General features: G+C 37.2%; 1 pseudogene; it reads right to left on the bottom strand.

The window, feature by feature from the left end:
* LOC107657791 (rotatin-like) overlaps nt 1-12,124 on the bottom strand; it is a 90,383-nt pseudogene that overhangs the window by 10,654 nt on the left and 67,605 nt on the right.

Below are 12,124 nucleotides of genomic sequence, written 5' to 3'. Positions count from 1 at the left end.
AGTTAAATCATGGGTTATTTAAGGAACAAAATTAATGAAACATGGACAGTGGCCACAAATTAATAAGTCGTAGGAACGAATTAACAAGTTGTAGGAATGAACAGCCTATCTGTCCTGTGTCCCGCAGCCCTGCAAAGCGCAGAGCCCGATATGAAAGAATTATCTGGGGAAATGACTTAGTTACTATATTTCTATTGCTTTCCATGTTGAAGAACTTTGTGTTGTTTCTATTTTAATGTACTTTTAAAGTTTAAATCACATTAAAAGCTTAATTTGTACATTATGAATTAATGATGACACATTTATATACCGTCACTCACAGCCGCTCGCACGTGTTTTGCGCATGAGCCACACGCAGCCCAAAATTAAACGACTTAATCGACCATCGATAGCTTTAATCGATTGCATCTCTTATCGACAATTAATCGATCATCGATTAATCGTTGACATCCCTAATATAAACACAAACAACATATGTAAACAAAAACAAACAAATAAAAAAAAAGTTGTCGATTTTTAAAAAGACCATCTTCGACATACTTATCTATCATTGCTATAAATGTCATGAAAACTTGATTCATGTATTTACAAATTTCACTAATAAGCTGCATTATATAAGTAATAATGATTGTTGTATTATTAATTAAAGTTATCATAAAGCAGTACGGACATAAGGAAATGAAGTGGTTAAATCAACTGATCCCGAGGATCGTTCAGTTTTGTCATTTATTGTCACATCTGTGACAGCACTGTCTCTCTCCCTTCACCTGCCTCTACCTCCCACCTCCCTCTCAGCAGGTTTTCAGTGTTTCTGATGTTGAAGCTGTCTATCATGTTGCTGGAACCCTCTGTTACCTTCCTCCTGTGAGTGCTCTTGCCCGTTTTCAGACTCCAGGTGAAGCTCTGCGTAAATGTGCTTCATGCGTTCTACACAGCTGTCAATCACACCAGCTGAAGAGTGAGAAGAGACATGTATCTGTCTATGTACTCATCCATCAGACAGTGCTACCAGGAAATAGACACAATATAACATCACCTTGGTCTAAAATTAATCTTTCTGTGAGATTTCCTCCTAGTTGAGGGAATAACATATTTTTAACTACTACCTTTTAAGAGGGACATATTCTATACTTCTATGATTTTTCTTGAAGTTTACTCAAATGTTAGTCAAGTTTTTTGCTCCAAAAAGTAATTTGTTTATACAAGATATTTTGTTCACTCTCAGAACATAAATATGATGTTTATGCTACTGGGATGCTGAATAGTCAATATGCATTAATGTGCAGTAGGTGATCATATGCAATTGTGCTCATAGCTGTGACATCAAAACCAATAGTGTTTGATTTCCATAAATGGTTTGGGTGGAATGAGGAGGGAGCCATGCGTTGTGAGCGCTAGCAAATGTCTACATTGTACGTCACAAGTTATCTCCACATTGTGTTTTTTTTTGAAGATCAGTGAAGTGATCTTTACCTTTACATGCATAACTCTGAGCGCTGGAGCTACAGGCTAATAAAGACATGAGCGCTTTGGCCGTCATCTTTTTCAGAGGGCCCTGGAACGGAATCTTTTCATATTGCTGTAAATTGAACAAGAAAATACAAAATATTTGCATCTTGTTCTGAAAATTTTTGTAATGATTTAATAATGATTATTTCTTCAAATATAAATAAATGTAAGAATGCATATGTAAGCATAATAAAGCAGTTTCGTTTTAAAATACTACTAATAAATTAATCAGATTTATACCATAATCAAAGTCAGTATGGTATAACCGGTATGTAGGAAGCCATTTTTGTCATTATGCAACAAGACAAAAAAAAAAAAAGAAAAAGAAATTATATGATGGAGATGTCGATAACCTCAAGAAAAAAAAAACATTATATATAAAAAAAAAATAAAAATAAAAAAAAAAGTATGTTTGTAATTTAATTTGTTTTTTGCTTTGTCTGTGGGGTATGGAGTGTAGACTGATGTGAAGAAATAAGCATAATTTTAGCATAAGGCTGCAACATAATTGAAATGAAAATGTCTGAATACTTTCTGAATCCACTGTATCTTTAGACCAATTCAATATTTTTCCCCCAAAAACATTACAAAATCAGATTTTTAGATTAGACTTTTAGACATACTTTTTGTCACTGACCCATACATAGAAGGAAGTAGCCAACTGAGGGACATGTAAAGTGGCCAACCAATCAGATCTGAGAATAACATTTTGAGACAGTGCAGTGTGATATGCGTCCATGAAACTGAATCTGTTACCTCTAATAATAGTTCACACATGACCTCTCCAGGCTCAGAAGAAAGGACTGCAGTTAGCGAGGAGCAGTGGGCCTTGCTGGCCTGATCCTCCGTGTGGCCTTCTGATCTCCTCTTAGCCTCCTCTGTGAACAGCACACACAGAAAGTGCAGGGTCGACGTGTAGAGAGAAGACTCGGTGCCCGACTGGTCCAAACAGACTCGGAGAGTGTCTGTAGCGAGAGAGAGCAAAGACTAAACATAAAGAATGCCTAATATTTACTTTTCACAGCTTTTCTCGAACTCCAACTCTGAGACGAGAAGATGCAAAAGATGCAAAACTTCACAACAAACAATCTTCACCACAAGGGAACATCTGACGGAAAAGTCTCTCCAAACTCACAGGCTTTTAAAAACAGCTTCCAAAGCCTGGATACCTGCAGGCAAGTCAGCGAGTTTACTGCCCACCCACCTGTTTCAGTTTTTTCTACCACATCCATCAGATCTAAAGCAGGCTGATTGTTCTCCCTGTCTCTGTCCCAGTCTGTCATATGCAGCAGGGACACCCATCCACACATACAGGCATAATGAGCTGGCCTCCCACTGCATCTGTCTCCATCTCCTCAGCTGTCTCCTTCCTTCTCAACATCTATCTAGCACATCCTCTTCCATCTAGACTCCTCAATCTTTCTTTCCCCTCCATCCCTTTGCGCTTTCATTATGTTTGCCACCATTTCCTCTTTGTACTCTTGTTTCTTTCTACCTTCCCTTTCCATTTGCCTGTCTCCACCCTTTGTAACACACTTTGGTTTGGGTGTGTGTGTGTCACCTGAAAAGCACTGCCAGAGTTTCCCCAGTGCCACACCGACAGATGGGCCGACCGCAGCTTGGTTCCTGCACAGCAAAGTAGCCAGGAGCATCAACACATCCGCCCAGGAGTTGAGCACTGCACCCTGGGCCTGCACATCTGAGGACCAAAACAAGCAAACACTCATCTAAAAACACTTACAAATCGCTTTTCTTTTATTCGAAGGTCTTGGTTGGAAGAGGGGTGTGATTTGGTGAAGACGTTTTGTGTTACCCAAGTCAGTGACAGACAGCGTGAGGATGGAAATAAGCTTGTTCAGCAAGGGATTGAAGAACTCTCTGTGGAATGGCACATCCTCACTGTGTATTGCTGCTGACTGCAGGAGCTTACACAAACTTTGCACATAATACACGCTACTCAGAACCTGAGGGAGAAACAGGAGGGTGAGGGGAGAGAAAGAGAGAGAGTCTGTAGTAAGGTGTGCCGAGTTTCCTATCAAAAACCACACATACAGCACTTTGGTTTCAAAACCCTAAATGACAACGAATAGGTGACTAATTGGTGCAGTGTTCAAGAGAAAGTGGAATGGAACCAGAAACCATCACACCTTTACATATTCTACTTTCAGGAGAACTGTATTTTTCAAGTATGAGTGTGTATACATAAATGAAAGGTTAAGAAGGGTTAGTTCACCCAAAAATGAAAATTCTGTCATTTACTCACCCACATGTTGTTCCAAACACATAAGACTTTGTTAAATTTCGAAACACAAATTAAGATATTTGTAATGAAACCTGAGATGTTTCTGTACCTCCATTGAAAGTCCAGGTAACCAAAACACAGAAGATCCAACAAGGTCATAAAGGCATTGTAAAATTAATTAATATGACTCAAGATATAATCACTTTATATGATGAACAAATTTAATTCAGGCTTTTATTTACATATAAACAAGGATCAACAAACATGCATAGAGCACATCAAATATGGTAAACATGGAAGCTCAAATGTGCTTGTGTGATGAGCAAGAATTTGAACAAGGTTTAGTTCTAGTGTGTGACGCACACACAAGCTACAGTGCTCACTATATGGGATTTGCTCTGGTTATATGTGAACAAAAGCCTAATTTAAATCTGTTAACTTGGATTAAACCACTTGATTCATTTTACGATGCCTTTGTGACTGTGACTTGGTAACCTAGGTCCAGATTAACGAAACATTAAGAAGATATTTCTTAACTGCCATTTTCTTCTTATTTTCTAACTTAAGAAAAAAGTTAAGAATATTTTGTATTCCTAAAAAATTCTTCTTAAAGAAATCATCGTAAATAAATCATCGCAAATAACTTCTTAAAGTAAATAACTTCCTCAGACTGGTCTTAAATCCCAAATGGTAAGAATGATTTAATGAATGTATTGGGTTATTTCAATTTAATTGTTATATTTAAGCATTACAACAACAGGCATTGTAAAATTAATTAATATGACTCAAGATATAATCACTTTATATGATGAACAAATTTAATTCAGGCTTTTATTTACATATAAACAAGGATCAACAAACATGCATAGAGCACATCAAATATGGTAAACATGGAAGCTCAAATGTGCTTGTGTGATGAGCAAGAATTTGAACAAGGTTTAGTTCTAGTGTGTGACGCACACACAAGCTACAGTGCTCACTATATGGGATTTGCTCTGGTTATATGTGAACAAAAGCCTAATTTAAATCTGTTAACTTGGATTAAACCACTTGATTCATTTTACGATGCCTTTGTGACTGTGACTTGGTAACCTAGGTCCAGATTAACGAAACATTAAGAAGATATTTCTTAACTGCCATTTTCTTCTTATTTTCTAACTTAAGAAAAAAGTTAAGAATATTTTGTATTCCTAAAAAATTCTTCTTAAAGAAATCATCGTAAATAAATCATCGCAAATAACTTCTTAAAGTAAATAACTTCCTCAGACTGGTCTTAAATCCCAAATGGTAAGAATGATTTAATGAATGTATTGGGTTATTTCAATTAAATTGTTATATTTCAGCATTACAACAACACTAGCTACATATAATAAATAGTAGGACTATTAATAGGGATGTGCACGAGTTTTCTGAAGACACACACCAATGACTGACAATGTAAAGAATGATTGGTCATGATTACGTGTGACGTGACTTTTTGCTGAATTCAAAATTCAGTAACAACTCGGATAGGGAGCTCGTTTTTAATTTTAGCCTATAAATAAGACAATCTTTGGCAGTATTGAGCGCACATGAACAATACACATACACAAGACGCGGTTACTGTTACTGAATGAAACAGATCACTACATCTTGAAACAGGTTCTTTAAACCTTAAACACATTAAAAACGTGAAGCTGAGCTCCCGTCAAGCTGGTCGTGACAAAAATAGACTGCATGCTTATTATGATTATTACGGTAATCTGCAGGCAGCACAAAAAGACAATCCTTGAAATATTTTTCATTTAGTTTATCAGTGAGTCTTCAGCAAGAAACACCATTTATTCAGTCAGATAAAGACTGTCATTTTCTTCTTAAGAAAAAAAATAAGATATTCTTAAGAACATTTGAGATGACAGAATTTTCATTTTTGGGTGAACTATCACTTTAAGCACAAAGTATACTTTAGTTTTTACACATTTGGTAGGGTATCTATATAGTGTATGTGACTTGTTTCAGAGTCAAAAAAAAAAAACACTGAAGAAAAGGAACAAACAACAAACTACTGGAGCTTGCAACAACAACAGATGCCCATGTTAACAACTTTGTTTTTTTGAAGTAGGTTAAGAGATATTACATCTGTAGATTAAACAAATACAAAATACATTTTTTATCCGTCATAACTTTGGTCAAGTGCTGAAACTGGACAAGGATGAAACTTTCTAGTGCTACACTATTAGCTAAAATTATTATTAAGCTGTCAAAAATGTTTAATAAACAAGCATGCATGTGATTGAGGATGTATAGAAGTTTGTGAATGATGGGTGTTCCAATTTTGTGGAAATCTACAGAGCTTTTTGTGGTGTTCTGCAGGCAACCATTCCCTTTTGACAAACTGATGTTTAAGTGGATGTGGAAAATTATAGCTGAACTCCCATAATGCACCTGGTTCCTGGCATCTTCCATAGCAGCTGGCAGGAGGTGTCCTTAACTCATTGACACATTGAGATATGGCCGCCGCACCCACAACACTGAAACAGACAGCAGAAAACCAACACGAAGTCATGTAGGTGAGCTCACGTGGTTTTTGCAGTCTAAACAGATGAATAAATATATAAAAAACAAACATAAACAGAATCTAAGTTTAAAGTGTCATTTTTTACATTTTACTTGGGTCTTTGCTGTTAACCAGCTTTTACTTGGGTCTTTGCTGTTAACCAGCAGAGACAAAACAACCACAATTTGGTATTTTGAAAGAGTAGGCAGATGGCAGGCAGGATGTGGTTGTGTTAAAGTGTTGGCAGGTAAACCAAGAGAATATATTTATATTTGCGAGTGTGTGTGAAAATGAGGTGAGAGGCGTGTACGGGTTTGCAGCATGTCATACATCCACATGCGCAATGCATGTCTGTGATTAACAGCTTAGAAAATCTTAATAAATATTCACTCATTTTACTAATAAAATGTCAGTATGATGCTTTAAAAATATCTAAATAATGCCAAAACTCTGCACAACATCTGTTTGTCTTCACACGTCTCTCTAACCTGGCCATGTCCTGAAGTATTTGGTTCTGTTTGAGGGCAGATAGATTAAACTCAGGAAGCACAGCCAGCAGGTTGTCCAGTAAACCACACACAGCTAGCAACAGATGAGGGGTTACTATAGCGACAGGCTCGGTCCTCCCCCTTGGGTGGGACTCTCGAGTGAGGGCGTAGTCTGAGCTGTCCGTGTCACTCTGACCTAGAGCAAAAAAAAATAACAACAACCTCAAATCACTGAAGAACACTGAAAAAAAATTTCTTCTTAAGGCCAAACTTTCAGTTAGTAGAAAATTCCCTGCTTTCCTCCCCAAGTCATACCTTGAGCAGTGAGTCTGTTGACTGGAGTGTCTTGGATTCCAATAACACCTGGGGTTGGAACTGGAGAATGAGTCCCACTAGAGCTACCTGATGAAATCTGAAGAACAAAAAGACATTCATGACATTATGAAAACAATTCAGGCTAATTTGGGCTAATCTGATGTTGCCTGCAGCTATCTATAAGTGTGTAGCTCTCTTATAACCATATTATAATACCATTATACCATTCTATATATTTTCCACCCAAAACAGCACAGAAAATTTTAGAAAAATCTGCAGATTCTTTCTGACTTTTTTGTTTTTAATTTAAAGTTATTGATTATTGAGGGGTTACCAAGGAGTAACCATCTCAACCAAAGAGTGCCATCTCTAATTATCAAGGCAATTTGCTTGCAGTTTTACTAATATTATTAGTTATAATATTATAAGTGCAGTGATAGACCAACATGTATCAGCCAGGCTGATTAATCCCTCAATCATGCATTTGGTCATTTTGAGATCATCACTGTCAGCTGATTCTAAAAACAGTAAAAAACTGCACAAGACAAACAGCACTTTTTGCACTGTGATCAGAAGGTACAGTAAAAGTTATTTCCATATTCTAGTTAAGCTACTGTTTTTAGAAGGAATTTAAAAGTAATTGAGATTGATTTGGAAGTAAGCTAATTGTGCTCTCTCTAGACATATCCACTTAGAGAGCATATTGATGTATTGTGTTCCCTTTCATTTATTCCTTAAATTTGATTTACTTGGTCTTAAAAAGGTAATAAAACCTGCAGAAATGTTGTCTAGTGAACAGTTATTGTTAGTTATAATATAATATGATAGTGAATGATTGTGAAACAAGTTTTCATACCCCACTGACAGACTTGTTTTAAGCACGAACTTACTTAATTTTGTTAAATTTCACAGAAAACAAGACTTCATATCTTTGTTCTGCATCTCAAGTAAATGTATCTTGATTTAAGGATGTTTAGATATTTGCATTAGAAAACAAGACAAAAATACTGAGAAAGACATTAATTTTTTAGCAGTGAATGCAACATTTAATGCCATGACATATGAATTTAAGTCTTGCTGCTCTGATTTAAGGTCTTTTAAGGCCTTAATTTGTGGATGGGTAAATTAAGACTTTTTAAGACCTGCAGAAACCCTGCTAGAAAAGAAACCCTTGGTCAACCACAAATTTCTACTGACCAGAGTACTGGAGGTGGACATGGATCCTGAGCCCTGAGTTTGGTTTAGAGGAGTAAGCAGCTCTCTCCAGTGCTTCAGAGAATCGTTCAGATCTGTCTCTACATAAAGAAACACACTCTGCTTCATTTACAAATAGAACAGCCAAATGTACTACTAAATTACATGCACTGGAGTAATTACCTCTAACAGCTTACTAATACTTTAAATTCTGTTATAACAAGAGAATGATAAATGTAAACACCATCATTTAAAATATGCAGAACACCGGCCATGATCTCTAGTACAGAACAGTATTAATAATGTGTGTAAGCATATGGATGTCACTGAGTCAGACATCCACTAATAGTTGGCAGTGCTCTGGGCGTGTGGACGCAGTACCCTGGGTGACATTGGCTGGAAGTGTAGGGGGGCTGAGGGTGAAGGCATGTCTGCCCGTGTAACAGCTCTTCACCATCTGGCCCACACTCTCAAAAAACTGGCAGTGGTACAACAGAGCCTGCAGGGCAGGAAGCCCGACCAGACTCAGGCCTGAATCCTCATCATGCACACAAGGGCTCTGGGAGACACAAGAAATGGAAGAAAAGAAGGGGAAAAAAGATAAAACAGAAAGACAGAAAAATGAAAAATACAGGAAATATAATACTGAGGAAACCAGAAATCACCATAGACAGATTTGTTATGTCTACAGAGCTTTTAAGACCGGCTGTGTTATTGATATTCAATTCTGAAAGTTTATTCTCATGTAAACATACCTGCCAGGCACACTCTTTGGCCTCTTCTGCATTAGCAGGCATTGGCATCACAAGGAGGTTTTGCAAAATAAACGCTGCCTATAGGGAAGGGGAACATAAAAGTCAGCAACACTGCCATCTTCTTGTAAATGAATGGAAATGCATGCTGGTTGAATTCTCAGTGGAATCGCAGAAAGCAAGTGGCAAATTTTTCAAAAAGAGAGCTAAAACATTCCCTTTAAACTGTGACTGTTTATGTGAGTTTAACATCTTTTTTTCCTCCTGTTTCTGAATATGTCTTTGTACTAACCCTATACTAATAATGAATACGAATACGACTTGCAGACTTTTGACTAGCAACATGAAATCTAATCATAACTGTAGCTTATTCTAACACAGAACTGCCCACTTAGACAGGAAGTGCCCATCTGACTGATTTGTAAAGCTACCAAGCACTTTTTTATTTCATTATACACTACCGGTAAAAATATATTGGAATAATTAAGATGTGTTTTTAATGTTTCTGATTTATATATATATATCTGAAATATGTCTCTTATGCACAAAAAGCTGCATTTATTTGATTAAAAATGAAGCAAAATTGTGAAATATTATCTATATTGATAATAGAATATTTCTATTTGAATATATTAAAAAAAAAAGAAAAAAAGAAAAAAAAAAGTCATTTATTTATGTGAAGAAAGCTGAATTTTCAGCAGCCATTCAGAAATCATTATAATGTTTATTTAGTGCTCAATTATTATTTGTAGTCAATTATTAATAGAAATATAAATCTCTCTTAACATTATAAATGTCTTTACTGTCACTTTTGTTTAACTGAATGCATCCTTGCTGAAAAAAAAAATGTATACTTTTGAATGGTAGTGTACCATCTTTTCCACAAAAATATTAAGCAGCATAACTCTTTAGAATTTATAATAATAAGAAATGTAATAAGAAAAGAATAATTTCTAAAGGATCATATGACATTAAAGACTGGAATAATGGTTGCTGAAATTTTTTATCTGGAATAGATCATACCACAAAGAAAAAAAAAAACTGTCAGTTAGGAACTACCAGTTTTCAACCAGCACTTTCCATTTTATGAGTCCAGCATGCATCAGATGGTCCATGGAGGGCAGTTCTAGACTCTCAGTCTGAAGCAGTCTGGGTAAACACAAACAGTTTTTTGTTGTTTTCAAGCTGAAGCTGGATGGACTCACCTCTCGACGCACCATACTGCACTCCTGTCTCTCCAGCAGGATGTTGAATACCGTGGCCCACAGACCTCCTGAAATGTTCTGGCAACTCGCTGACAATGCTACACACCCTCTCTCCAGCGAACTCAGAGCCCACAGCCAGGCTGGCACAGCGGACCTAGAGCCAGACAAATACACACACACACACTCATGTTCAGACCCAGCACATGTGCTTGGCAGTGCTAACTGCCATGGGCTCTTTGGCGTGTAGCACTGGCACAAATTCATGTTTGTTATGCCCATTATTTTCAGTGCTCAGCATCTGCTGAGCTAAGGGAGGCCTGGACACGCACGGGTACTTGGGAAAACTATCCAGAATAGAAGGCCAAGGCACACAAATTGCTAAATAAGGTTTTCATCAAAATTATGGACACGTACGTTTAATAAATTTACATTGTCTATGATTGCATTCAGTGCCAATATACAGTGAATGCTAATATTAAAAAACATGGTAAATCAGTATTTAGTGGAGCCTTGAAAATCTAAAACAATTTCAATTATTTTAGATCGTGTTCTTGTGATCCATTTAAGACCATGTCTGAATGTTATTTTTAATTACATTTTTGACAAAACTTCATTTAAGAAACACTGTCTGTATTTACAACCAGTATAAAAAAATTGTGGGTATTTGAAAACTTGCAGTGTTGTTAATAGATCCCGACCGATATATCGTTTAGCCGATATATCGGTATCTGCGAATATGCCGCCGATATGAACTTTTTTTTTTTTTTTTACAGAACATATAACGCAGATTAAATGCTTCTGAATGGTGTAATTACTTAGTTTGTCCAGCAGAGCGCGCTCCATTGTTTGCTACTGGCGACCCAGGTCAGTGTAATGTAGAGGTGCACGGATGAGCTCAAACTTCACCCAAGTCAGCTGCTTCAAATTATCCGCCCGCCACCCACCCGCACCTATATTTGATCGTCACATTACAATGATTCTAATTCTTAGTTTTGCATGATGATATGATGAATGGATAGTTCATTTTTAACAGCAGATTCAATGACGTTAGAGACTAGAGCTGATCTGTGCATCACGGCACGCGTCTGTGGCGCATTGAAGCCTGTGTTACGGCCACCGGAGCTGATCACGGCCATTCAGTCAATGCTGGTATTTATACCGGCCGCGCCACGGCCCAGAACTTATGCTTATCACATCGGTCACATCGCGCGGCACGACAAAATACAATAGAACACATACATTGGTCAGGCATGACAGAATGCTTTCAGCACAATCAAACTCGATGCATCACTGAACACTAACTCAATGCATTATCAAACAACACTTGTGTGAGAACACAACAGCGCCGCTCGCGTCCGGTGTAGAATAGAACCCATTATAATCAGTGATGTTGTCTACACTGGATGCAGTAAACTGATGCCTCGTTCTATTTATGACGTGCTGACACAAAGTTCAAATGATTTTTAACGGTCGCTTTGTCGTGTCCTGCGCAGACACGGTGTCAGCATAGTTTGTCAGTACAGTCAGTAACGTAGCAGATTGAAAAGTTAGTATCTTTCTGCAGTCCAATAGACGGCAATGAGGTGGTGGCTTGAGTCTGTTGAATGGTGATTTAACGCTACGTTGTCACCTACTTGGAGAGACTCAATGCTAAGTAAATAAACATCAATGCCCTCGTCTTTTACTCTCACAATGAGCTTATCATATTCGTTTGCTACATTAGTAGGGCCCTATGATTTCCGCGATGCAGAAAACATGGACGGAATCGCAGAATCCAGTCATAAAAATAGAATTTATTGTATAACTGTTCTGTTTATGTAGGCTATATACTGTATTCTATATACAGTACCAGTCAAAAGTTTGGACACACAAATGGGAAGTGT

Source organism: Sinocyclocheilus anshuiensis, unplaced genomic scaffold, assembly GCF_001515605.1.
Source record: "Sinocyclocheilus anshuiensis isolate Anshui unplaced genomic scaffold, SAMN03320099.WGS_v1.1 scaffold7, whole genome shotgun sequence".
Lineage (NCBI taxonomy): Eukaryota > Metazoa > Chordata > Actinopteri > Cypriniformes > Cyprinidae > Sinocyclocheilus > Sinocyclocheilus anshuiensis.
This window is presented reverse-complemented; position numbering and strand designations above follow the sequence as displayed.